The sequence below is a fragment of the Camellia sinensis genome, chromosome 5, assembly GCF_055761805.1.
Source record: "Camellia sinensis isolate YWXY chromosome 5, ASM5576180v1, whole genome shotgun sequence".
Taxonomy (NCBI): domain Eukaryota; kingdom Viridiplantae; phylum Streptophyta; class Magnoliopsida; order Ericales; family Theaceae; genus Camellia; species Camellia sinensis.
The window spans coordinates 16100934-16127323 of record NC_138965.1 but is presented as its reverse complement, the minus strand read 5'-3'; the positions used below and the strand labels follow the sequence as shown (position 1 = coordinate 16127323).

The 26390-nt window shown below is 42.2% G+C and overlaps 1 long non-coding RNA gene and 1 pseudogene across 2 annotated transcripts; both read right to left on the bottom strand.

The window, feature by feature from the left end:
• Positions 1-874: 874 nt before the first annotated feature.
• LOC145789133 (uncharacterized) lies at positions 875-3031 on the bottom strand. The gene is made up of 3 exons (XR_014329165.1): positions 2479-3031; positions 1432-1952; positions 875-1242 (listed from the first exon to the last, which is right to left on the bottom strand). It is a non-coding gene; the product is annotated as an uncharacterized LOC145789133 (long non-coding RNA).
• Positions 3032-7851: 4820 nt separating this feature from the next.
• Positions 7852-26162, bottom strand: LOC114278535 (pre-mRNA-splicing factor ATP-dependent RNA helicase DEAH10-like; annotated as a pseudogene). Its single transcript, XR_014331106.1, has 5 exons — positions 25927-26162; positions 24877-25294; positions 24204-24407; positions 8372-8532; positions 7852-8056 (listed from the first exon to the last, which is right to left on the bottom strand). The product of XR_014331106.1 is annotated as a pre-mRNA-splicing factor ATP-dependent RNA helicase DEAH10-like (transcript).
• Between the last annotated feature and the right edge of the window lie 228 nt (positions 26163-26390).

Sequence of the window (26390 nt, the reverse complement as noted above, 5' to 3'; positions counted from 1 at the left end):
CCTTGTTTTCAGCAAATTAAAATTATTTGTAATTGTTTAGGTAAAGATTGAATTAATTATAATCAAATCCTAAAAATGTATAGAAAGCTAATTTTGAGTTATCAATTTGTCAAACGTGATTTTTTTTTTTTTTTTTTTTTCATATAGGTGAAATTTTTTAATCAAATTAGAACAAAGTTAAGGGATTAGTGGAGATATATATTGGAGGAAGAAAATGGAGAGGGAAAATAGAAATTTATTATATGATGAAAATCGGTGAACCAAAGTGTAATAGAGATGTTGGTTCAAAAAAAAGTGGGACCTATATGGATGACTTCACATGTTACATGCCTTGTCAACAATTGTCATTATTTCTTATGATATAAATATGATTGCATATTTTACTTTGTTTAACTTGTTTACCTAATTAAATCATGAATATATTTTAAAATTTTGTTAACTTTTAAAGTTAAATATAAACAAATTATTCAAATTCAACTTGAATAAAGTGATTTACGATTAATTTCAAAGGTTAATAAATTAAATTCAAATACATTTTTTAAGTTTTTTAAAATAAATAGATCGACCTTAAACAATTTATTACTCGAGTTGTTTATGGCCATAGTTTTTTTTTTTTTAAATAATATGACCAGAGAGAAAGCAGTGTGTGAAAATTAAAAGTTCCACATGTCCAAAAAGATTGAGAAGTTTCTCAAAAAATTGACATACTGCCCACTAGATGGATCGAGATTGCATTTCAACAAGCCTAGACATTCAATAATCAATTTATGCATCGAAATATCTAATCCTCAAAAAGTTTTTTTCTTGCTGCTATGGTATGCATAAATGCATTCAACCTTTCGATAGAAAAATTTCAAGCAAAAGAGGGGGAAGATGGGAAAAATTTCGTCGCTCCCATATAGTTAATAATGCCTGTGGAAACTAATAACAAGCATATGATTGTCTTCATCACAGCACACAAGTCTGAAAATTGAAATTGTGTCAAAGCAATAACCAAAGCACGATGAAATGAAACATGAAAAGTAGTTCTTAGCCTTTAAATATGACCACCGTGAATTCTATGCCGGAAAGGCATAGTATTGAGGAGCTAGCTCAGGTAACCACAAGTAATCAATTCTAGTTACATTGTGCATGTAATTCTGATTAGTTCGGACTAGTTCATCAAAAATTATGCACTGTGGCTTTGTCCGGAATAACACAGAGGAAGGGTGGATCTGCACCACCTGGTTGCTTGATAAACCACTGCCATTTTGTAAAGTAACCATGAGAGGTATTAAAAAGGGGGAAATGGAAAGAATTTCTAGATAAATAACCAAGAGAAGATATAATAATAAGAAAATTTCAAGTAAAAGTAAATATAGGGGTGGACTGTGAAACCAAGAAGAACCCTCCGTATGAAAATTAAAACTCATAATACAGTGTACTTGATACCTGTAAGTACCATCAGGCTACTTCAAAGCTGCATTGAGGAAACAAGCAGCAGCAAGGCAACGGCGATATTGTAGCATCTCTTCTCGACAAGAAGTCATGCGCAGACCCATTTGTTCAACATTTCTCTGAATTTGCCTGCACCAAAGTACGACAGATTAAATTAAGAATTCAAACAACAGGTGAAAAACATTTAGGTGGTTGGACAGGTCTACACACTCGCAAGCAAACAATAAATTAATAAGAACTATACATATTAGACAAATAAGAGATCAAGTTTCATAGTATTTTGCTTTTAAAAGCAAGAAGGAGAGTGTAGCTTGCCTGTGAATTTCACGAGCATGTCTTAGGGAGAGACTATTGATGAAATTTTCCTTGCACCATTTTCTAAGACTTTTTTCAGCTTTTTCTTTATTGATCCCTATCTTGCTCTTCTCCAAGAACTCATCAAAAGCCCAATATATGTTAATCAAAATCAGATGGTCTCCCTCTAGACTTGAGAAGCACTTTGTTGCAGTTTGTGCCTAACCAGAAAGGGAAAAATATGTAGCGAATACTCGATTTCCAAATTGAATGCAGTCTTTCTATCTCTATCTCTATCTTTACCCCCCCCCCCCTCTCTCTCTCTCTCTCTCTCACACACACACACACACAAAAAAAAACATCAATAAAAAAGAATGGGATCACATCAATTAAATTAACTAGGTAACAGACCCGCAAACCTCATCATGATGAATAATAGATGAGGAGAAACAAACAGCAAAAAGACTTAACAGTGACAACTTTCACCTAATTGGTCTACAATGACAAATTCATCTTGCGTTCAACTGTTCAAAGTATCCATCATAATTTGATTTAGTTTTTATTTCCCATACTGAATCATCTCACTGACTGAAAATCGAAAAGCCTCTGGTTCTATATATAATATAGTTAATCAATTCCAGTTGCTAAGGCAAATAAAAGAACTTACGATCACTTTATTGAATGACCCTAGCAGCTTCATGAACACTAGCTACATAAATGCATTACAAATAAGTCATGAATGCATACCTCCTCTAACTTCTCACGAAGAGCATAAAAGATAGATTCCAGAGAACATTGCAATAGTTATTAACATTTCTTCCAGGAAATTGAGCTGACTAGCCAGGATGAGTGCTTTGGAATGAATAGGCTTTAAGGGAAGCCGGGCCATTTGATGCCCAACTGGGTCCGACAATTTATATTCTTCTGTTATAGCATCTAGCAAGACCAGTATCTCCAATGATTTGATGACAGCATCCCTGTTCAAATTGTAAAACTGACGGTGATAAATTCCTTCCACTAACTATACAGCACTTCCATAAGAATAGAAATGAGCATTCAGTAAATGTCAAAAAACAAAAGTTTATGGTAGATGGTGCAGGCTCCTCGAGAAAGCAAAAATAGATTGTGAAAGAAATCATGATTATACAAATCTTCTGTTCTTTTCTTTCTGGTTTAACACCACCTCCTTTGGCTTTGCTTGCTTAGTTACCAACCACTCATGGAAATCACTCACAACCTAGTTGCTAATGGTCAAAGTATTGACTCAGAACTATGAAATATACCCTTTCATTTTGTCTTTCCCTGCTTCACTACAAACCCAGAAACCTTTCTATGTTTTCAATTTAAATTTGTTTATACAATATAGTGGGCTGAGTAAAGTTGGCATAAAATAACTCATCAAAAATGCATGCACAAATAAACATGCGCGAAACATGTTGTTATTTTTCAAGAACAGTGACAAAATAAGAACATATAAGAACTAAAATGAGCTGCCAAAATGACCTAAATATTTTATTGACTAGAAAGTGCTTTATATACATGAAAAATATAACAGAAATGCATAACAACTTGCAAAGAAATAGCATCACAAGCCCATGAATAGATGAGCTTATCTTATAGTTTCCTATTTTCTAGTAACAACTACTTTGAAGCTTTCAAACGTTTTGACTTATTCAAAAATACTCCAGCAACTTTATTTCAGCAATCTTTGAATATCTTAGAAGCCTACTCAACATGACACATCAGCAGCTGAGTCATCTTCTCAACACTCCTCCTTGGATCAGCTGCTGCTCATTCCCAATTTTTCTCTTAGGAATTCAACCCTTGCTTTAGAAAGTGCTTTTGTTAGGATATCAGCAACCTGATTTTCTGTTTTGCAATGGAGCAACAGTACTTCTCCTTCTTTCTGTACTTCCCTGAGAAAGTAAAGTTTAATCTTAAAATGCTTTGTTTTCCCATGAAAAACTGGATTATTAGATATAGATATAGCAGCTTGGTTATCAACAAAAATTTGTGTGGACTCCTCCTGTTCCATATGCAGATCTGTTAACAATTTCCTAAACCACAGAGCTTGGTTTACGGCGGCTGTAGCAGCCACATATTCAGCTTCAGCAGTACTTTGTGCAATAATCTCTTGTTTCCTTGAACACCAGGAGAACATGCCTGATCCAAAACTAAAGCAAAAACCAGTTGTACTTCTCATATCATCAATAGAACCTCCCCAATCACTGTCAGAGAAGCCATGGAACTTAAAATCTGAACAATGAGTGAACTTTATGCCATAATTGATAGTGCCTTTGATATACCTCAAAATCCTCTTTGCAGCTTGAAAGTGCACCTCACTTGCACAGTGCATAAACCTCGAAAGCAAACTCACAGCATGCATTATGTCAGGTCGGGTTGCTGTAAGATACATTAAGCAACCAATCAAACTCCTGTACAAACCTTCATCAACCTTGTCAACTCCATCATCCTTGCTGAATTTCTCTTTCTGATTCATAGGAGTTGATGTAGCTTTGCAATCTTCCATGTGAAATTTTTTTAGGATCTCCTTTGCATACTTTTGTTGGCAGATAAAGACTTCATGTTGCCTTTGCTTTACTTCCATTCCCAGAAAATAGGACATCATGCCCAAATCTGTCATCTCAAACACCTTAAGCATCTCTGCTTTAAATTCCTTTATAAGATCCTCATTGCTCCCTGTTATAAGCAAGTCATCAACATAAACAGACACAACAATTAAGTCAGTAGCCTCCTTCACGTAAAGAGTAAATTCACTTAGACTTTTTACAAAGCCTAGGCTTAATAAGTGGCTATCTATGCTGCTGTACCAGGCCCTTGGTGCCTGTTTAAGACCATACAATGCCTTTTTCAGCAAATACACTTTATCCTCATGCCCCTGCATAACAAATCCCTCTGGCTGCTCTACATATATTTCCTCCTGCAAAAAACCATTCAAAAAAGCTGATTTAACATCTAGTTAATAGATCTTCCAGTCTTTTTGTGCTGCAATTGCTAGCAGCAACCTGATTGTATCTAACCTTGCCACAGGTGCAAAGGTCTCAGAGAAATCAACACCATAGATTTGAGCATAACCCTTCACCACTAGCCTTGCTTTATACTTGTTAACTGATCCATCTGCATTTAACTTGGTTCTAAACACCCATTTAACTCCTATAATCTTCCTATTTTGAGGTTTTTCCATAAGCTCCCAAGTGTGATTTTTCTCTATCATTCTCATCTCCTCTTTCATAGCTTCCATCCATTTCTGATCATTTTTAGCTTCTTCAAATCCTGCAGGCTCCGTTACAGCAACATTGCATCTTTGATAAATGTCAGAAAGCAGTCTTGTTCCCCTAACTGGTGGGTCATCAACATTGTCTTCAAAAGGTTGCAAATTTTCTAAAAATTGATCTTTTTCTCCATCATCCCAATTCCATTGTTCATTCTCCATGAAAGTAACGTCTCTACTTATTAGAATTTTCCCTGTTTGAGGATGGAAAACTCTATAAGCTTTAGAGATGTTGCTATAACCAATAAAGACTCCTGGTTCTGCTTTCTTATCAAGCTTGTCTCTCTTCACCTGAGGCACATATGAAAAACACAGACAACCAAATACTTTGAAGTTATGTAGTGAAGGTTTGTATCCATACCAAGCCTCAAAGGGTGTTTTTCTTTTCAAAGCCCTTGTTGGAAGTCTGTTCAGTAGAAAAATAGCAGTATTTGCAGCCTCTGCCCAGAATTTTTTTTGCAGCCCTTTTTCATGTAGCAGACATCTGGTCATCTCCATGAGTGTTCTATTCTTCCTCTCACTTACTCCATTTTGTTGTGGAGTGTATGGAGCTGTCAGTTGGTGCTCGATTCCAGCTTCTTCACAAAACAAATCGAACTGTTCTGAGGTGTATTCCTTGCCATTATCCGATCTTAATACTTGCATCTTGTAGCCACTCTGGTTTTCCACCCAAGCTTTGAATTTCCAGAACACAGCTGCAACCTCAGATTTAAACCTTAAGAAGTAAATCCAACACATTCTTGTTAAATCATCTATAAAAACAATGTAATATTTACTTCCCTTTAATGATGGGGTTCTCTGAGGCCCTCCAAGATCAGTATGTATTAGTTGCAGCTTCTGTGAAGCCCTCCAGGCCTTTTTAGGAAATGGCAATCTACTTTGTTTTCCATATTGACAAGCCTTGCAGCCAAGTAGATGCTCTTCTAGTGGAGGTAACCCTTGTACCAGCTGATTTTTCTGCATATATATGAGTGCTCCATGGTGAAAATGGCCCAATCTCTTGTGCCAAATTTCTGTTATGTTCATAGAGACTTGATATGCTGTCTGCTCCTCCTTCATTGGATCCAGAGAGAAGCACTTGCCTCTCATTTTGATTGTACACACCTCACGGCCATCTGCATCTCTAATCATACACTTTTTATCTTCAAACAACAGTTTATAGCCTTTTTCCAGTAGTTGACCAACACTTAGCAAATTTTGATCAATTCTAGCACATATAAAACATCAGTGATTAGTTTTGTACCTAAAACACTTTCAATTGCTACTGTCCCTTTGCCTCTTACTTCAATGAATTCACCATTTCCAACCTTGACTTTGGAAATTTTAGTTCTATCCAGCTCTTTAAAGAGCTCTTTGTCATAAGTCATATGGTTTGTGCAGCCACTATCAACTAACCAGTGTTCATTAGAGCTTTTGCTTGCATAACATGAGGCAACAAACAGGTGCTCCTCCTCCTGCTGATCCACCATTTTAGCTTCACCTTCTTGCTGTTGTTTGCTTCTACAAACCTTCTCTATGTGGCCTAACTGGTTGCACTTCCTGCACTTGATGTCAGGCCTCCACCAACACTTAGATTGAGGATGATTTGTCTTCTTGCAATGCTGGCATTGAGGGTAAGTTCCTCCTTTGTTGTTGCTGTCTCCAGCTTCAGCATTACCTTTGCTTGAGTTGTCTTTATTGCCCTTCTTTTTCTTGCCTTTACTTTTATCTTGGATTTGTAGTTTGGCCTTCAAAGCTCCCTCCACAAACCCTTCTTGCCTAATTAGTCTTCTTTGCTCCTGTGCTTGTAAAGCATTCAAAAATTCTGCCAAGGAAATACTTGTTAAGTCTTTAGATTCCTCAAGAGAGGAGATTTTGGACTCAAACCTTTCAGGTATGGTTACTAGGATTTTTTCAACAACCCTTTGATCAGACAAGTCTTCTCCAAGCAACCTTACCTTGTTTACTATGCTCAGCAGCCTATCAGAGTACTCCTTTATGGTCTCTGATTCCTTCATCCTTTGCATCTCAAATTCCCTCCTTAAGTTCATCACTTGCATGCTCCTTGATCTGTCATTGCCTTGAGACTCAGTTCTGAGATAGTCCCAGATGTTTTTGGCTGACTCCAAAGTCATGATCTTGGTGAAAATAGCTTCAGAAACTGCTGAATGCAAGCAAGACTTGGCTTTGTATTTTTTAGTTGTTCTCTCCTTGTGAATCTTGATTTCTTGTATAGTGGGATTGTCAGGCAATGGAATGATTTCATAATCAGCTTCAACTGCCTCCCAAAGATCAACTGCTTGCAAATAAGCAGTCATCCTTACTGCCCATGTTTGATAATTCTCACCAGTGAAAACTAGTGGTATTATTGGAGAGAAAGCATTTGAGGCCATGCTTGGAAAGGTTAAGTGTTTGTGTTTTGGGGAAAGATCTCTCAGGATTTCTCACACAGGCCCCTCAAGAAAACAGCTCTGATACCAATATGTTGTTATTTTTCAAGAACAATGACAAAATAAGAACATATAAGAACTAAAATGAGCTGCCAAAATGACCTAAATATTTTATTGACTAGAAAGTGCTTTATATACATGAAAAATATAACAGAAATGCATAACAACTTGCAAAGAAATAGCATCACAAGCCCATGAATAGATGAGCTTATCTTATAGTTTCCTATTTTCTAGTAACAACTACTTTGAAGCTTTCAAACGTTTTGACTTATTCAAAAATACTCCAGCAACTTTATTTCAGCAATCTTTGAATATCTTAGAAGCCTACTCAACATGACACATCAGCAGCTGAGTCATCTTCTCAACAACAATGAGTAAAATGCTAAACCAATACAAGACTTAATTCTTTTTTTTCCACCTTGATGGTTTTTCCATGAAATCAAACCCAATAATATCATCAACACCAAGAGCCTTTAGTTGCAAAATGACATTTGAAAGGTTGCACTGTGTAATCTCTGGAATTGTAGAATCCCTGAGTTTCTCAAATTCAATCTTAGGGTAGAGGCGGAAGCACTTGCCTGGCCCTTCATGGCCTGCACGTCCACTGAAGTAAAGTAGCAGGCATGAGATTAAAATTCGTTTATATTTAGTCAATGAAAAATGCAAACAAATATACAGAAGGAATATTGGGTAAATACAACAAAATCCACGTCATTTGGCCTGTTTATATGATGAAGTTTGTAAACCTATGGGTACTCTCCCCCACCCACCCACTCCATGAAAAAGATAGCTTAGAACATGGTTAGTAGATTCTTTTTTTAAGGAGGACGTGAAAATAATAAATTTACTCAAAATAGTAAATGAAATCACTAAAATATAACATGGATTTTTCTGTGCTTTAGTAATCCAGTATGCCTACCTCCTTTGCAAAGCCTGTGCTTTTGAGGTTCGAACAAAAATCAATGATTCCATCCATGTATGAGCACAATAGGTGCGTGCTTTCACCAATCCAGGATCTATCACATACTTGATTCCAGGTATTGTTACGGATGTTTCAGCAATATTAGTTACTAGTATTACCTAAACAGAACAGGCAACCATATTAACTAGTGCTAGACATAGATACCAGAAATTGTTAGAACAATGCATCACACAGGGAAATGATCATCCAACATGCAAGTATAGCTCACACTTCATACCATTTCCAATAGTCATGTAAGACAAACAACAAAAAACAAAAGTGATCAAAGAAATAAACACCACAAAATTTAACTGGCCTATCAGAATATATTTCAACTTAAAAATCGATCATACAAATGAACCAGAAGCCTAGATGATTCAAAAGCATCTTAAAATACAAGACACAATCACCAGGGACATCCTCAACCAAAAGGCAGAGGTTGATTCAGTTCATACACCACGGCACCTTTTTAGAAAAAAAGATAACTCTAGCAGACTGTCCAACCAATATACACGACACACTTAGGAAGTCACAAAAATTCAAGAGAACCATGTTTTAGATTCTCATCCAATGCATTGCCTGTTCTTTTTTACACCCTTGTATGATTCCATGAGCATCAAGTAACAAGAAGAGTGAACTTGGTGTAGGCACTCACCAAAATCATAAGCCGGTACCAAATTTTTGAGTACTTCACATGCAATCGCTGATTAAGGGTTTCGATTCTTTTGATCTTCACATAATTTAATTTTGTGCAATCATTAAAATAGAAAATTCCTACATCTCATTGTTATTTCATTAATTATGCTTATATACATAGGCTTCAGTTCAGACCAGCATAGTCACCATGATATACAAAAATTCAATTATATGACTGTTAATAATATGTCAGTTCGAACTACCTTCTGCAGAATTTCTTTTGACAAGTGGACCTCAGCCCAATATAACCTCATTATTTGTAGACTCAGTTTCAACTACGAAGATCAAACCCAGGAACAAACATTATAGCCCAAGTAAAATGCCATATTAGACAGCCTTTAAGAAAGAGTCGTTACTTGTTTTTCCTTATAAAATTACAGTACTAGCATCAAATTAAAAAATTTCAAGTCAACAATCATAAATATTTGAATGCACCCAGCTAATACCCTACCTAAAAGAAATCTAACATGCATTGTGCGGGGGTGATTTCCGCACTATGAAGAAAGGTTGAACTCCGTGGATGAACAGCAGGCTTTGGGGATTGAAGATCTGCACAGAATAACAAGCGGTGAGGCTGCCCGACCGGGGTTTGGTCGGAAACCCCTCCGATGGTAAAGTCAGCAACTCGGGGAGAGAAAGAAGAGAGAATGCAAAGAGTGTATATGTTAAGTGTGTGGATTTCGGATCCCCTGAGAGTGAATAGTGTTCCCCTTTTATAGGAGAAGGTTGTTTGTCGTTCAAGTCCTTTTCTCTCCGCCATCTGTCCAATGTGTCTTACTCGTGGTCGCCTCCTATTGGAGAAGGACGACCACTCCGCCTAACACTCGGGTGCAGGTCTGTTTTGTTTGTCTCATTAGCGGACATCTCTCATTGGAGAAGGACAGCCACTCCGCCTGCCATTCGGACGCAAGTTTGTCATATATGCACCTTGTCCCTCTGCGCCTCCATGTCTCCACGTTCTGTTCATACAGAGGGGGAGGAGCAGGGTTGTTTGTCTCTTGTGGGCCCAAAAAAGATCTTTAGTGAATTGGACTTCTCTAAGTTGGTCTGTTGTCCAACCAGGAGGTCCAATATGTTGCTCAACCCACTTCGGAGTGGTTCTGTCCATCCGGAAGGTCCACCATGTTGCCCGGCCCACTTTTGAGTGATGCTCGTACATTGGGCCGAACTCCTATGATTGTCTTGCTTCGGAGCAAGTGTTGGCCATAGGGCTGAGGTCCGACCTAGCTCCACCTTGGAGTGAGTATTGCATTGGGCCTAGCACCAAGACTTGATTAATTTTCACCCACTTCATTTGCCCCCTGGCTTGCGCTTACGTTTGGCGAAGCGGAAGCCAATTCTGTCACCAACTTCGAAGTTTGGGTGATCACAACTTAATTTGAGCTCCATGAGCTGGATTAAAAATTATTGTTCGGTCTAACGTATGCGTCTGCCCAATGTTTTGTAGCTCGGTTATGCCCCCAAACTAAATGTGCCTTCACTAGCCTTGTAATTGTCTAGCTTGGTGCTCTTTCAGTCGGCTGAGCGTCGCTGCTTGACTTAAAAAATATATATATATATATATATCCACAAAATTTTTTATTTTTATTTTTATTTTTTATTAAATATATATATATACACGAAATTTTTTATTATTATTTAAAAAAAAAAATACATGTATAAATATATATATATATATATATATATATTTTTAGGGATATATATATACATATATTCCTAAAGTTGGACAACGGAACCGCACACTAAAATCTTGATGCCATGCATGGGTATAGGATGCCAATGTGATTTGCTGGGGAGTTGACATTGTGTTATTCTTGGTGAAATTGGCGTGGGGCCTACAAACTTGGTGCTCCACTAAATCAAACTTTTAAGCTTGCCATGGAAAAGTTTGGTGGACCATGTGCTGCCCTTCATGCTTTAATTACAGTATGCATGTTTTTGCTTGGTTGGTTTGCACGTTGGTTAACCGAGCAGGACATTGGAGGCCGAACAATTCAACATTATTTAATAAGCTTATTCTGTCCTTACTTGAGAAACATTAGCTCTGTTTGTTCAGTCCCACTTGTAAGAAATTGTTGGCTCTGTTTGTTCGGTTGGACTGTTGCTAAGTCAAGCCAATTCTGACACCTGATGGGGCGGAGCAACTCCCGTCTAATTTACGTACACACTTGCCAACTCGATTTCTTCAATTGTATACCCACAGACAGGGCAGTTCTTCACATGTTCTTTTCCCTTGCACCGCTCATTCGGATCTCCTGTGTATTCCATGTATTTCTCGCGCGACAGGAACAGATGATACTCCAAGTGACACCGTGTACCTGTCTCCACATAACATGCCCCACAGACGAATTGCTTTCCAGACGCACAGGGCTCTGCCACTTGATAAACTGAAGGGCAATCGGGTGATGGGCAAAGCCTGAAATTACCTCCACTTGATGCTACAAATGAGCCTCGAGAGGCCCTGAAAGGTTCATCTAACTTCTCACTCGACAATAGAGATCGCAAGTCAGTAAGCAAAATTATAGCTCCACAACCCCCGTGCATACAGTGCATAGGAAAGCTATCTCGGCTTTTGACGGCGAACTCGCACTGTTCTATTAAGCATAACCGGCAGAACTGATGTAAACAGCCTTCGATCCGGTAACCATCCTCCACTTCACACAAGCAAATCGGACACCCAGCTTCATTGTCAACCCTCTGAGCTGAAGGACCGTTCATCTGTGCAATCTTGTAGATTATGTCTTCAACTTTTTACTTTAATTCTATGCTACCAGAAATAGAAATGACGTGGCGGCGTGAATCGAGAGTGAATTCTGCACCGGGAAACTTCTCTTGGAAACCTGAACTGGCACTATCCTACCGTGATCGCGTTTACGAGCCTTCACTTTATCAACCCTCTGCAAAATCTTATAGCAACATCTACCTCACTCTTCTGCAAATATATTTGAATCCTCAAAAGACAACAAAAAACTTCGAAAAGCGAATCACTAATCTGGTTTCAACTCCAAATTCTGGTCTTCCAAGGATTGGTGCAGTGGTTTTAGCCAAAACCAAAGCAAGTCGTTTATCTCGGAAAATTGCAGAAATAGAGGGTGCAGAAGATGTCCGAATCAGTCCCAGCAGTACTGACAGTGGGAGGAGTGATGGTGATGTTCTACGATTATGTTGGATGAGGTACTTGATCTGTTGAGCCGACGATGGGACAGAATCAATGGAGCTCAGGCACTCAAACTGTTACCAAAGGATACTAAGTTACAAAACTTGCTTCCATTCCTTGGACCCCCAGTGAAGCATTTAGCGACAGTATGTGCTCCCTTTGCAACAAGAAGATAGGGACTAGTGTTTTTGCAGTCTACCCCAATGGTACGACTCTTGTGCACTTCGTTTGCTTTAAAGATTCACAGAGCATGAAGGCTGTTGCTAAAGGCGCACCGCGGCGTAGGCGATGATGATAATTGCCGTCCACCATACGGATGAACCAAATCTACTCTCTCCTATTTGGCATTGCAACCCTTTCATGCATGACTTGGAGTTGCCAAAAGGGGTTTCAAGAGGAGGTGGTCGTAGTCTTCTGATGGGCCCAGTTAGCGGTCTCAATCATTCTTATACCCTATATTTGGATGAAAATGTTTAGGAACACAAACCAATCACAGAATAGAAAACCACTCTCTCACATGTGGTGAGTCCCACAACCATGAAAAAGGTTGTTTCCAATTTGGGATTAATTTCTCTGGTAAGTAGAAGATCTGTATTTGGATTCAATTTCACACTTTTTGTTGGGAGTCAGCAAGTGAATTGATGGACTTGGGACGAGCAGGTGACTGGTTGTCCTCCATCTCTGTTTGGTTTATTTTTGTTCGGTCGTCTTCATTGTCGTTCGGTTGGTCGGCACATCTATGACTTGGTTTGCTTAACTTCTTCATACTAGAAAACTAAACTTCCTGAACTTATTTGCTCACTGATTTGGCAGAGTTGCTTAGTGAGGCTTCGGACACTCACTTTTCCCTTCCTTGCACAGCTTGCCTGAAAAGTTTGGAGCTGGGCTGACTTCGTATTTGGTTGTCACTGTTTTAAGTTTCCTTTAGCTTGGTCTAAAGTGCTTCAGTTAACCCGTAGCATTGCAGCTCGGTCGTCCGTGATCTTGGCCTTGCCACCAGACCTCGAGCTCGGCCCTGACTAGTGTCCTTACTCCGACTGTCGAGCCATAACGCATCCACATTTGACTGGTTTGGGAGCTGTCAACATGACGTAAAGGCAAGTCCATTTCAGAGTTTTTTAATGAAAACAAGCAAACCCACTTTGTTTAATACTTTCTCACTCTAGAAATTTAGATTTCTAGACCCATTCTTCCCATTTCCTTGCTGCCTCACTTTTTGCCTCCAGGAATAACAGATCCCATTTTCGGAAAAAGAGTCTGACCTTGGTTTTGCTCTTACATCTTTCTTTTTCTCGGAACTCTAAAGCAATTTTGAAATCTGATAATCTGATAACTTGACCTCCAACTCTTTTTCTATAAATTCCAAACTCCTCTTCAGAAAATTGAGAGCTTGCATCAATGGCGTGGTCTCCTCACTCTCTCACTCTGGAGAATTAGATTTTCAGAGTCTGGGGACAAACCCAGTGTTCTCTTCTTCGATCTTCATCTTCCGGCAACCCGTCGGCGTTCGTTGTTTGCAGTAAAGAATTATCCTCGCCGTTCTGTTATCTTGCAACCTGTTCATCTTGCCTCTTGGTCACTGGGTTCTGATTTTGTAAGTTTTTGAACTCTCTCATTTTAATGAGCTTTTCTTACTGATTTTTGGTGGACACTGTTTTGTAAGTCCTCTACTGTGATTTATTTATCTATTTATTTATTCCCCCCCTTTTTTTTATTACAATTATATATATATATATATATATATATATATTCTCTCTTTTTTTTTTATTTTTTATTTAATCTTTTTATTTTTTATTTAATCTTTTTATTTTTTCTGCAACTCATAATTTTTCTCTTGGTTGCCACAGTGGGACTGCTTCATCAGAGAGGCTCGCCATCAAGTTCCCCTTGATTTTGGCACTGTAAGTCATAGAACCCATGTATTTCCTTTCCACCTTCACCATTACTTTTTTGGTTAAGTGTAACGTTGAGAGTCGTTTAGCACACGGTTGCTCGGTCGGCCATTGTACCTCCAACCTTGCAAGTCATCCTTAGTGTAGTTGTTTGGTGGAACGTCGCACCTCCAATGGGTAAGTTTCGGAACCTAGTGGACACTCCGGCAGGAATGGATGAGTTCCGCCGAAGATATAACATTCCCAATGATGTCACATTGACATTGGCGGCGGTTGACGCGGATCGGTCGTGTACAAGCACCACGATGCCCTTCTCAATTGCCTCCATCATAGAGGGGGGTGTTAGGTTTCCGTTGAACCCTTTGTTGTGTCGATTCTTTTCTTATTTCGAACTTACACCAATGCAAATATCAATGAACACGTTTAGAGTGGTAAACGGTGTCTCGGTCTTGAACGACCTCTTAGACTTGGACTTGGGTATTTGGGATATCCTTCATTGCTACTCCTTGTGTCGTAATAAAGGCGGTAAAACCTATTATGTCAAAGTTCGGTCGTTGGACCTCCAACTCGTTACTGAACTTCCTGATAATGACAAGCACTGCTCTGATTTCCTTCAAGTCGGAGGTAATTGGGAGTTTGCGGCTGAGGAGGTGGGCCGATCGAAGCGGGTTCCACGAGAGAACGGCCACCCAGGTCATTCTTTATTGTAGCTTCTTTTTATCCATTCGCTTATCGCCTGTGATTTTTTTTTTTTTTTAAAAGTGTTATTGTTCGTACTTGCAGGTTCAAAGAAGCTAAAAAGGAGGCCAGAGAAAGAGCATCCGAGGGATATCAAAGTTGCACTAAGGTACGAAGATCGGTCGGCTTCACATTTGCTTAACTATGTGCGAACTTACAGACATGTCATCCAACGGAAACCCAAAGTAAACAACTTCGCGAGGGACTCACTTGAGATTGAAACCGAAGAACAAGTTGGCCATACTACCGGAGCTTCCTCTTCTGCTGTTGTTTGTTCATCAAGTGGATCACTCAGTAGGGGCTACTCTCCGTCGCCAGACTTAGCAAGCGAAATGGCTCGTCGCCAAAAGCTCAATTTTGATGCCTTAGTCTTTGGATCTGATGATAAGGACCTTCTAGCTGTTTCGACGGTCGACACACGAGTTTCTTCTCCACCGATTGAGAGGTCTAAGGGTGGACAAAAGCATGTTGTTATTCCTTTTCCTCCCGTTGCTACTCTTGCTCTTCCTGCTGATAGGGCCTCAAAGAGGAAGAGATCCAAAGGTAAAGAAGTTGCTGGGGGTTCTAATGAGCAGGGCTCAGTTGAAGAATGGGTGCCTCCCTTGGAGCATAACGGCCGAGCAATCACTACATCGGACAGCACAATCTACTCGAGCGACTTGGCCTTTGACTTATCAAAGACATTGCTGTTACCTTTGGATATGGCAGAGCAAAACATTGCAAGCGACGTGTTGATCAAGGGTTCGGTGCAGATGTTAACCGCAGTAAGTCTTCTTTTATGTCTTTGTCATTTACTTAAATTTGGTTGTTGAGAATATGACATTTTGGATTGGTGCAGTGCATTTAGAGGATGCACATCATGGATGAAAGGCGGCATCATGAGGAGCAAGAGAAGGTTAAGACGATCAACATGTTGGCTGATGCTAATATGTCCTTGAAGGCGGCCGGAGAGGATATAAAGGAGATGGAAGATGCAAAGAAGAAGGCCGAAGCACTGATGTTCATGGCCGAGCGGAGGGCCGTAGATGCCGATGCTGCTTTGAAGTCTTTAAAGGTTAATTATCAAAGGATGGTGGACGAGGCCGAGCAGAGGGGCTATGACGAGGCCGAAAAGACCTATTCAGAGGAGATTTTGAAGCTGAGGGACAAGATCTTTACTAAGGGTTGGACTGGGGCTCTGCGTGCTGCTAAAGTGGAAGAGGCTTCTCCTCTTTATGATATTGACGATATCCCAGTCCCTTCGAAGACCGCTGCAAGAGTTAGGATGAGAAGGCCTCGCCAAGGTGGAGCTACGGATGTTGATCCTTCTAGCCTTTCTCCTTTCCTGCCGAGCTCTTCCTTGGTTAGACAGACTGTCAATCCTACAGAAGAGGAGCACCTCGAGGATGGACACTACGAGGAGGAGCAACGCGAGGAGTAAGTTGTTAGGTTGCCTCGAGTTTTGCTTTCACTTCTGCTTTAGTAGTTCTTTTGTAATGAAACTTGGAAGTTAATGAAGTATCTTCAAGTTTTGCTTTAGCGCTCGGTTGGATAAGCTATGATACAAACCGAGCTCCCTTTTGTAATGAAGTACCTTCTAAATTTGCCAAGTGTTAAATTTGCAACTTGTACTTTTTTATTTATCCTGGAGTTCGGTCGGGTGGACCTCTTCTTTCGTAAGGCTGAACTCTTTTTTGTAATTGAAGTTTCACTTCAATGCACTCGTTCTTTTATTTTCGCAAGTGTTGAACTGTTTATCTTCAATTTTTGCTTATATGTCATGTTTGCCCCCGGTCGAGCAGAGGCTCTGTGGCCTAGCAGGCTGTCTGTTCGGTCTGATCAGGCTTCGTGCCTTAGAAAAAATTGAGTGAGTTTGTTGATGCCCCCAGCCGAGCATGAGCTCTGTGGCTCGAAAGGTTGTCTGTTTGGTCGGACCATGCTTTATGCCTTCGTAGAGAAAAAATTGTGAAAGTTTTTTATCATGTTGGTCGGCCGCCACCTGACTTGGTCAAGTTTTGGCGTGATTTAACCCTTCGTAGAGTGTAATTCTGCCCGTCTTCGAGCGCGAATTGTGAATTTGGACCGTGCTTTAAGTAACGATACTTGGCACAAATTCCACCAAGTTATACCACTTGGCACCCCGCTCCAACCAAAGGGTTGAGCATCCGAGATTGGCTTGAGCTAAGACCCGTGGCCAATTTGCTCCACCGAGCATAAATGTACAACACAAGTAAGTAAGGACAAACTATAAAACAAATTTTCATTCATTGATACTTGTAACTTTTGATTACATCAAGGCATGTTCTGAGAAATACATTACTGTAAGTACTTCATCCTAAGAATCATATCACTGGAAGTACTTCTTTAGGTTGGCGACGTTCCATGGTCTAGGGATTGCCTTCCCTGATAAGTCAGCCAGATAGTATGCGCCATTGCCAAGTGCTGAAGTAACCTTGTAGGGCCCCTCCCAGTTAGCACCGAGTTTCCCTTCCCCAGGAACTTTCTTGTGATCCATTACCTTCCTGAGTACCAAGTCACCTGGTAGGAATTGCCTTGGACGCACATTCTTGTTGAAGCTCTTAGTGAGTTGCTGCTGGTAGGCCGCCAACCGAATAAGGGCAGCTTCCCTACGTTCTTCGGCCATGTCCAGAGCTTGGGCGATGGCTTCATCATTGTCTGCTGGCTCAAAGATCTCAGAACGGATGGTAGGAAGGCCAACCTCTAAAGGGATGACTACTTCTATCCCATAGGTAAGAGAGTAAGGTGTCTCACCGGTTGACCGACGAGGAGTAGTTCGGTAAGCCCAGAGGACATTCGGTATCTCCTCTACCCATTTGCCCTTGGCTTTTTTCAAGACGCTTTTTTATCCCATCAATGATCGTCTTATTGGACGCTTCAGCTTGGCCATTGCCCTGTGGGTAAGCCGGAGTGGAGTTTCGGAACTCTATCTTCAAGTTAGCGCAAAATCTTCTGAAGATCTTGCCATCAAATTGTGTACCATTGTCAGAGAGAAAGACTCTGGGAATGCCAAATCGAGTCACAACATTGCGCCAAACAAACCTCTTAGTGTCTGCTTCTTTGATCTTGCATAAGGCCTCCACCTCCACCCACTTGGTGAAGTAGTCAGTTGCAGCGATGAAAAATCTTTTATTCCCAGTTCCCCTAGCTAATGGTCCAACAATGTCTAAGCCCCACTGAGCGAATGGCCAAGGATTGGTGAGGGGGGTTCGAACTTTGGCTGGCTGGTGAATGAGAGGAGCAAACTTTTGGCACTTGTCGCACTTGCGGACATACTGTTGGGCCTCCTTTTGCATGCGTGGCCACCAATACCCGTGTGTTAGGGCTCGGTGTGCCAAGGACCGACCACCAGTGTGGCTCCCACAGATTCCATCATGGATCTCGTAGAGCACATCTTCCACCAGACTTGGATGAACACAGAGTAGATAAGGGCCCATGTAGGACTTCTTGTAAAGCTTACCAGATGAGGAGACCCAAAATCGAGCAGCTCTATGCCTTGTCTTGTGCGCTTTTTTTTTGTCCTCAGGAAGGGTGCCATTCTTCAAGAAGGCCAGGAGTGGGTCCAAATCTGTGCAGAGGACCATTTTGACTAGTCGAACACTTGGTTGGGGTACATATGTAACGCCCCACTACTTGCTGGCCCAAATAACTTGTGGGTTGACCAACAATACCCAAAAGCTTAAGTCCAAGTTATTTAGTAGCAAGGTAGTGGTGCTATATATGCCCAAGATCACCCATGCAAACTTCCGATGTGGGACAGGGTGTTACAAACTCCCCCACTTATAAATCCTCGCGTCCTCGCGAGGGTCTATAATCAATCAGAATACCACGACAAGCTCGTGGCCAGCCCAGAATAAGTGGCCCACATGGTTGTGTGCATGGGTCGGCTCTGATACCATTTGTAACGCCCCACTACTTGCTGGCCCAAATAACTTGTGGGTTGACCAACAATACCCAAAAGCTTAAGTCCAAGTTATTTAGTAGCAAGGTAGTGGTGCTATATATGCCCAAGATCACCCATGCAAACTTCCGATGTGGGACAGGGTGTTACAACATATTCCACCCATATTTTGCGGGCGTCTCTGGAGTCGACCGAGGAACCTAGGCAAGCTAAAGCATCAGCATGACTATTTCCCTCTCGGCCAATCTTCTCAACTCTGATGGCTTGGAACTTTCTGATCAAATTTTTGGCCTGTTCTGCATAAGTGGCCATCCGTTCATCGCGAGCCTCGTAAACTCCAGAGAGTTGGTTGACCACTAATTGGGAGTCACTAAAGACGAGTAGCTCCTCCGCGTTGAAGTGTTCGGCACTTCGCAAGCCGGCTAGTAGAGCTTCATACTCTGCTTCATTATTGGAAGCTTTCCAGCCCAACCGAATGGCTTGCTCCCACATGAATCCTTCAGGAGAAATAAGGACAACTCCTGCCCCAGAGCCTTTTTGGTTAGAAGAGCCATCCACAAACAGCTTCCATACGTCTCCAACAAAAAGTTTCCATGCTTCGGCTGGGGATTGCCCTTTATACTAGGCAGTCATAGTGACCAAAGCAGAGCCCCCTTCGGAGGGGACAACCGGTCCCGGGGTGAATTCTGCAACAAAGTCTGCCAGAACTTGAGCTTTGATTGCTGTTCGAGGTTGGAACTTGATATCAAACTCTCCAAGCTCCACCGCCCACTTTGCTGTTCGGCCTGAGAAATCTGCTCGACTGAACACCGACTTGAGGGGGAATTCAGTGAGGACGTTGATGGTATGTCCTTGAAAGTAGTGAACAAGCTTCCTAGAGGCAATTAATAGTGCATATGCCAATTTCTCCAATGGCAAGTATCTAGTTTCGGCATCTAGGAGTGTCTTGCTAACATAATACACTGGTTTTTGCTCCTTCCCATCCTCTCTGACTAGCACTGCGCTAACGGCATGATCAAAAACAGCCAAGTAAAGGAAAAGCTCTTCGTTGGCGACAGGTGTTGATAGAAGGGGAGGAGAGGACAAATACTTCTTCAAATCTTCTAGCGCTTCGGAGCACTGACTTCCCCACTCAAAACTGGTTTTCTTCCTTAGAAGCTGGAAGAAGGGCTTCATCCGATCAGAGGATCGGCTGATGAAACGGTTAAGTGCTGCAGCCATACCAGCAAGTTTCTGGAGTTCTTTAGCCTTTGTAGGTGCTTCAAGGTCTTGGAGGGCTTTGATTTGGTCGGGGTTGGCTTCAATACCCCGCCTAGTTACCATATACCCCAAGAACTTCCCTGATCCTACTCCAAAGGCACATTTTGAGGCATTCAATCGAAGCTTGTGAGTCTTCAGAATTCCAAACACTTGCTCAAGGTCCCTTAGATGGTGCGCGGCCAACTTGCTTTTGACGACCATGTCATCAATGTATGCTTCCATGGTTTTACCAAGCTGGTCCTTGAACATTTTGGTGACCATTTGCTGGTAGGTCGCACCAGCGTTTTTCAAGCCGAAGGGCATCACTTTGTAGCAGTAAATGCCTCTAGGGCTGATGAAAGTCGTTTTCTCCTGGTCAGGACCGAACATAGGGATCTGGTGGTAGCCACTATAGGCATCTAGAAAGCTCATGCGCTCATGTCCAGCCGTTGCGTCAACAAGTTGATCTATTCGTGGGAGGGGGAAGCTATCCTTGGGGCAAGCTTTGTTAAGGCTAGTGAAATCAACGCAAACTCTCCATTTGCCATTCTTCTTTTTCACCACGACAGTGTTGGACAGCCACTTTGGGTACTGCACTTCTCGAATGACTCCGGCAGCCAAAAGTTTGTCCACCTCTTCGATCACTGCATCGGTGTGTTGTGCGGATGATCGTCTACTCTTCTGAATAACCGGTCGCACTCCTAATTGGACGTTGAGTCGATGGCAGGAATAGTTGGGGTCCAACCCAGGAGTGTCATAGGCCGACCAGGCGAACACTTCGATGTTTTTACGGAGCAGAGCCAGTAATTGCTCTTTCTCTTCAACAGTGAGGGAAGTGCCGAGCAGGAAGAACTTATCTGGGTTTCCTTCTTCTACCAAGACCGTCTCTAGGTCCTCTACCATCTTCTCGGTCGGCACTCCGCCGACGTCTTCCAAAACTGGCTGGTCAGGCACTTCCACCATCTGTACTTGGTCGCAGACTTGTTTGGTTTTCATGGCGGCAATGAAGCAGTGTTTGGCTGCCACTTGGTCTCCACGAATCTCCTCTACTCCATACTTGCTTGGAAAGCGAACGAGTTGGTGATAGGTGGAAGGGACTGCCTCCATCTGGTGAATCCAAGGTCGGCCGAGGATGGCATTGTAGGGAGATGGGGTGTTTACCACCAAGAAGTCAACAGAGACCACCTTGGACTTAGCTATGACAGGCAGAGTTATTCGGCCGAGCGGCCATTCTGTTTGCGAGTTAAAGCCAACTAAAGGGGAGGTGGCATGTGTCAGGTGTTGCTCACTGAGGCCGAGCTTCTTGAAAAGCTCATAATACATGATGTCTGCGGCACTTCCTTGGTCAATCAAGACTCGCTTCACATCGAACTTGTTGGCCACACCAACTGTAACGATGAGGGCATCGGTGTGGGGGTACTGGATTCCCTCTAGGTCCTTCTCAGTGACGTTAAACCGAGAAGGTCTGGCTTCTGTCTTGGACTTTTTAGGAGGAGGTCCTACCGACATTACCTGTTGAATGTGGGTGGCTCGTTGGATTTCTCCTCGAATTGTGTTTTCTCTTTCGGGGTCAGTCATTCCATGGATAACGTTGATAACCAACCTCGGGGCATGGTTCGCTTTAGGAGGGGCTTGGTCTAGTCCCTGCTTTTCCCTCGTCTTATCAACGTCTATCCATTGTTGGAGGTGTCCTGCCGTAACTAAGTCCTCCAAGTGTTGTTTAAGAGCTCTGCAATTTTGCGTCTTGTGTCCCTTCTCTCGATGATAGGTGCAACGCAGTGTCTGATTGCGCCGAGCAGGGTCTCCGGGTATCTTAGCTGGCCAAACAAAGAAGGCTTCCCCTTTAAGTTTCTCGACGAGCCTGTATATTGGCTCTTTGAAGACGGTGGTGATGCCTTCATAAGACTTGGCCCTTTCCTCCTCATTTTCTGCTGTGGAGCGGTTCCTTTGGCCATAGTTCTTGCGCTGCTCATCCCTTCTTGGCTGCTCAGTCTTAGGCGGTCGAGGTGGTCTGACTTCTTCTTCAGCCACCGCAACATGTACCGAAGCAGCGTCATCTTCCACACGAGCTTGTTGCTCTATTCGAGCCCTCAAATCCTTCATGGTGGGGGCAGGTCGTTTCGTCAACGACTGACTTAGCTTGTGCGAAGGGGGTAGGCCTTGCTTGAAGTATAGCACGGCCAATTGTTCACTACAAACATTTTCCTCCAGGTCACCATACTCCTCCCAATACCGTCGCGCGTACTGGCGTAGGGTTTCTTTCCTGTCCTTTCGGATATTGAACAAGGTATCTAACTGCTTTGGGACTCTGCTGTTGGAGATGAATCGGGCTAAGAACGCCTCCGAGAGCTGCGTCCAGTCATAAATTGAGCCAGTGGGGAGTTTGTCAAACCATTGGAGACCAAGTTGTCCAAGGCTAGAGGGGAAGACTTTGCACATGAGTGCGTCGTTACGGTTCCAGAGGGACATCATCTGGCAGTAATGGCTGATGTGGGTCAGAGGGTCCGTCTTTCCATTATAGAGGATGAATTTCGGCGGGTTATACTTCCGTGGAGGTTCTACAGCTTCTACCTCTGGGGAGAAGGGGATGGACACCAACCGGTCTAGAGCACGACGCTCTTGTTGGTGTATGGACTGGTCTAACTGGTCCCTTTCCCTACTGAGCCGGCGGTCCTCCTCCCTATCTCCTCGACGTTCTCCTTCCCTGCATAGCCGTCGTGCCTCCCCTCTATTATCGTTCAGCCAACTTCTCAAATCTTGCGGGCGCTCGTCGCGGCGACAATGAAAGGTTCCAAATAGGCGGCTGACAGTCCTCTGCCTTTTATGAGAATTCCCTCTTGGGTTATTTTTAAGGTTATTCGTCCTACTGCTGGCCCCTTCACTATGCACCGAAATCGGCCAGCTACGCCCTCTATGAGCAGGGCCACGGCTGGAGTGCTCCTTGTGAAGCGGCGGAGGAGTATGTCTCCTTTGCGATGGTCCACCAACGGATTTTCTTGGCTCCACTGGGGTCGCCATGAACTTCAACAATTGGGTACGAAGCTCAGTGATCTCCAAACCCATTGAGTCGATGATGCGGTCACGGTGGTCTTTCTCAACAAAAAGGCGTTGAGACGTCTCAGCGGCAATGACACGGCGTCGCTCCGCTGCATTGGGTGTCTGATCATCGTGGTCCATAAGGTCATCGTGCGCTCAAGGGAATGCCAGACCCTTATCTTTGGTTCTCTCCGTCATTGGAGTCCTCTCTGCTAGCCCAGAGTGGGGTGTATCTTCGATTCCCATCGCCGGAGGTCATCACGAAGCAAACAGTGGTTTTCCCACAGACGGCGCCAATTGTGCGGGGGTGATTTCTGCACTATGAAGAAAGGTTGAACTCCGTGGATGAACAGCAGGCTTTGGGGATTGAAGATCTGCACAGAATAACAAGCGGTGAGGTTGCCCGACCGGGGTTTGGTCGGAAACCCCTCCGATGGTAAAGTCAGCAACTCGGGGAGAGAAAGAAGAGAGAATACAAAGAGTGTATATGTTATGTGTGTGGATTTCGGATCCCCTGAGAGTGAATAGTGTTCCCCTTTTATAGGAGAAGGTTGTTTGTCGTTCAAGTCCTTCTCTCTCCGCCATCTGTCCAATGTGTCTTACTCGTGGTCGCCTCCTATTGGAGGAGGACGACCACTCCGCCTGACACTTGGGTGCAGGTCTGTTTTGTTTGTCTCATTAGCGGACATCTCTCATTGGAGGAGGACAGCCACTCTGCCTGCCATTCGGACGCAAGTTTGTCATATATGCACCTCGTCCCTCTGCGCCTCCATGTCTCCACGTTCTGTTCATACAGAGGGGGAGGAGCAGGGTTGTTTGTCTCTTGTGGGCCCAAAAAAGATCTTTAGTGAATTGGACTTCTCTAAGTTGGTCTGTTGTCCAACCAGGAGGTCCAATATGTTGCTCAACCCACTTCGGAGTGGTTCTGTCCATCCGGAAGGTCCACCATGTTGCCCGGCCCACTTTTGAGTGATGCTCGTACATTGGGCCGAACTCCTATGATTGTCTTGCTTCGGAGCAAGTGTTGGCCATAGGGCTGAGGTCCGACCTAGCTCCACCTTGGAGTGAGTATTGCATTGGGCCTAGCACCAAGACTTGATTAATTTTCACCCACTTCATGCATCAACAATCTACCTTGCGAAATCCAGTTGGAGCTGGCATGAACACCTGCATCTGCCTTTCTGATGAAAAAGATGAGAATATGGGTAAAACTTTTAGCTTCTTGTTGTCTTCAGTTAACAGTCAAAGACTTTCTTGGACAAGCTTCTCAACATATTCAATCTCTTCTTGGCCAGTCAGGAATACAAGTATATCACCTGGACCCTCCTCCAAATGTATCTACAAGGTGAGTAAATGAGCTAATGAAGCTGTAAAAATGAATGTAAGTAAGGACAACCAGACAAATGTCTAATAAGTCAATAACAACTGGTGAACAATTGCAAACCCAAATTGATCTAGGTATTAAAGATAAATATGTTCCATTTAGGCCTTTGAGAAGTACTTGAGAAAGGAACAATAAAACTTGATTCCACCATAGCAAAAAGAAACAACAGACATTGGAAACCAAACAGCAAGTTACCAGGTGGGAACATCCTAAACAACCTTTAAATAAATCGTATACACACACCCCGGGAAAAAATAGAAACTAAAACAAAATCCCCTGTAGCCCAAACTTCAACTTGACAAAAGAATAGACTCAAGCAATCTAAAAGTGAGTTCCAATTTAAACATGTTGTCAAAAAAATACTGGGATAAGGGAGTCTATAGGTTGGAATCACGAACACCCAAGAGAGGCTCAATTAACAACCTGAAATATAGTTATTAAAGCTATATCAATGCAATCTGTCTCAGGATGATAAGTGTAGAGTATATCCACAGGAAACTGTCGCCCTTGTGCATGAACGGCTTTTGCACTACCAAAATACTCAGAAAAAATTTGTGCATCCAAACTGGCAGACATGATGATTAGCTTCAATGGACTGAACTTTGTCCCCTGATATTGCTTGAGGATACCAGTGCTCTTAGCATCATTTTCTTTTTCCATCATCGGGCCATTGTTTGCTTTCGTATGATCAATATTAGGGCATTGATTGACTGATCCTGACCTCACGTTCTGCACACTTTTCAGTAAGCCTAGCAAGACATCAGTGTGGACAGTTCTCTCATGAGCCTCATCGACAATAATAACCGTATACCTAGAGAGGTATGGGTCCAACAATGCTTCCCTGTGAACATACTCAGCATTCATCAGAATGCATGCAAACAAGGCAACATGATGAAGTTTTAGTAAGTAAACATTCCTATACAACTACTCATCAGTGTAAATAATCCAGACTTTGTGTACCATTTTTAACACCAAAAATACTGAAGGTCCCAGAGAGACCTAAAGATTGATGTATAAAAGTCGTTATGGGTATCACCCAGCGATTGAGACAGAGGGAAGAAACGGTAGGCATAAACTGATGCACATAATTTTTTTTTTCGCAAAAAACAGAGTATGAATAGGTGCAAAAACACATTCGTTCAAATAGGTGCAACCCAATGAAGGATTGTACCTCCATGAAAGATTGTGACTCCTCCATGTATATAACCATCTCTCTCTGTCTCTCTGTGTCTAATCTAATCCTACTGGCTGGGATATAATATTAAAGAACAAATTTTAAAAAACAAAATAGAGACTAAGTCTTAAAGATCATGGATGCATGATTTTTGTTACTCATTTAACACAAACTTCAAAATGAAGACACCAACCAGCAAGCTTAAAAATATGCAATTCTTTTCCAGCAAATGCTACCATCAAATTGAAACGTGACCTAAGTCCTTAATATAATGCACTGAAATGAAACATACTTTCTACCTCAAAAGAAATTCATCTATCATGCATTTGATCCTCGTTGAACTGGAAGTCATATCATCAAATCTAACAAAATAACCAACTTTTTGGCCCAACTCAACACCGCATTCCTCAGCTACCCGTTTCGCAACACTAACAGCTGCAACGCGTCTAGGTTGTGTGATCCCAATGTTCTTCCCATTACGACAGAATCCCGCATTAAACAGAAATTGTGGCAACTCTAGAAAAATTGGTCCATATAAGAGTAAAAGGTTAGAGAATAAACAAGGGGAAGATCAACTGTAAGGAAGAGTAAACCCTTTTTATATTTGTTCCCCAAGTCGAAGGTCCCCTGGCATAAAAACCCAACTAAGAAATTGTGACTCTAAAGATTCAACAGTAAATCTCTTTTTATAAGTAATATGAAGTGCTGAAGCTTACTTTGCCCCTAATAGCCTTTTAGAAAATGGTTGATTTTGTGTCGAATG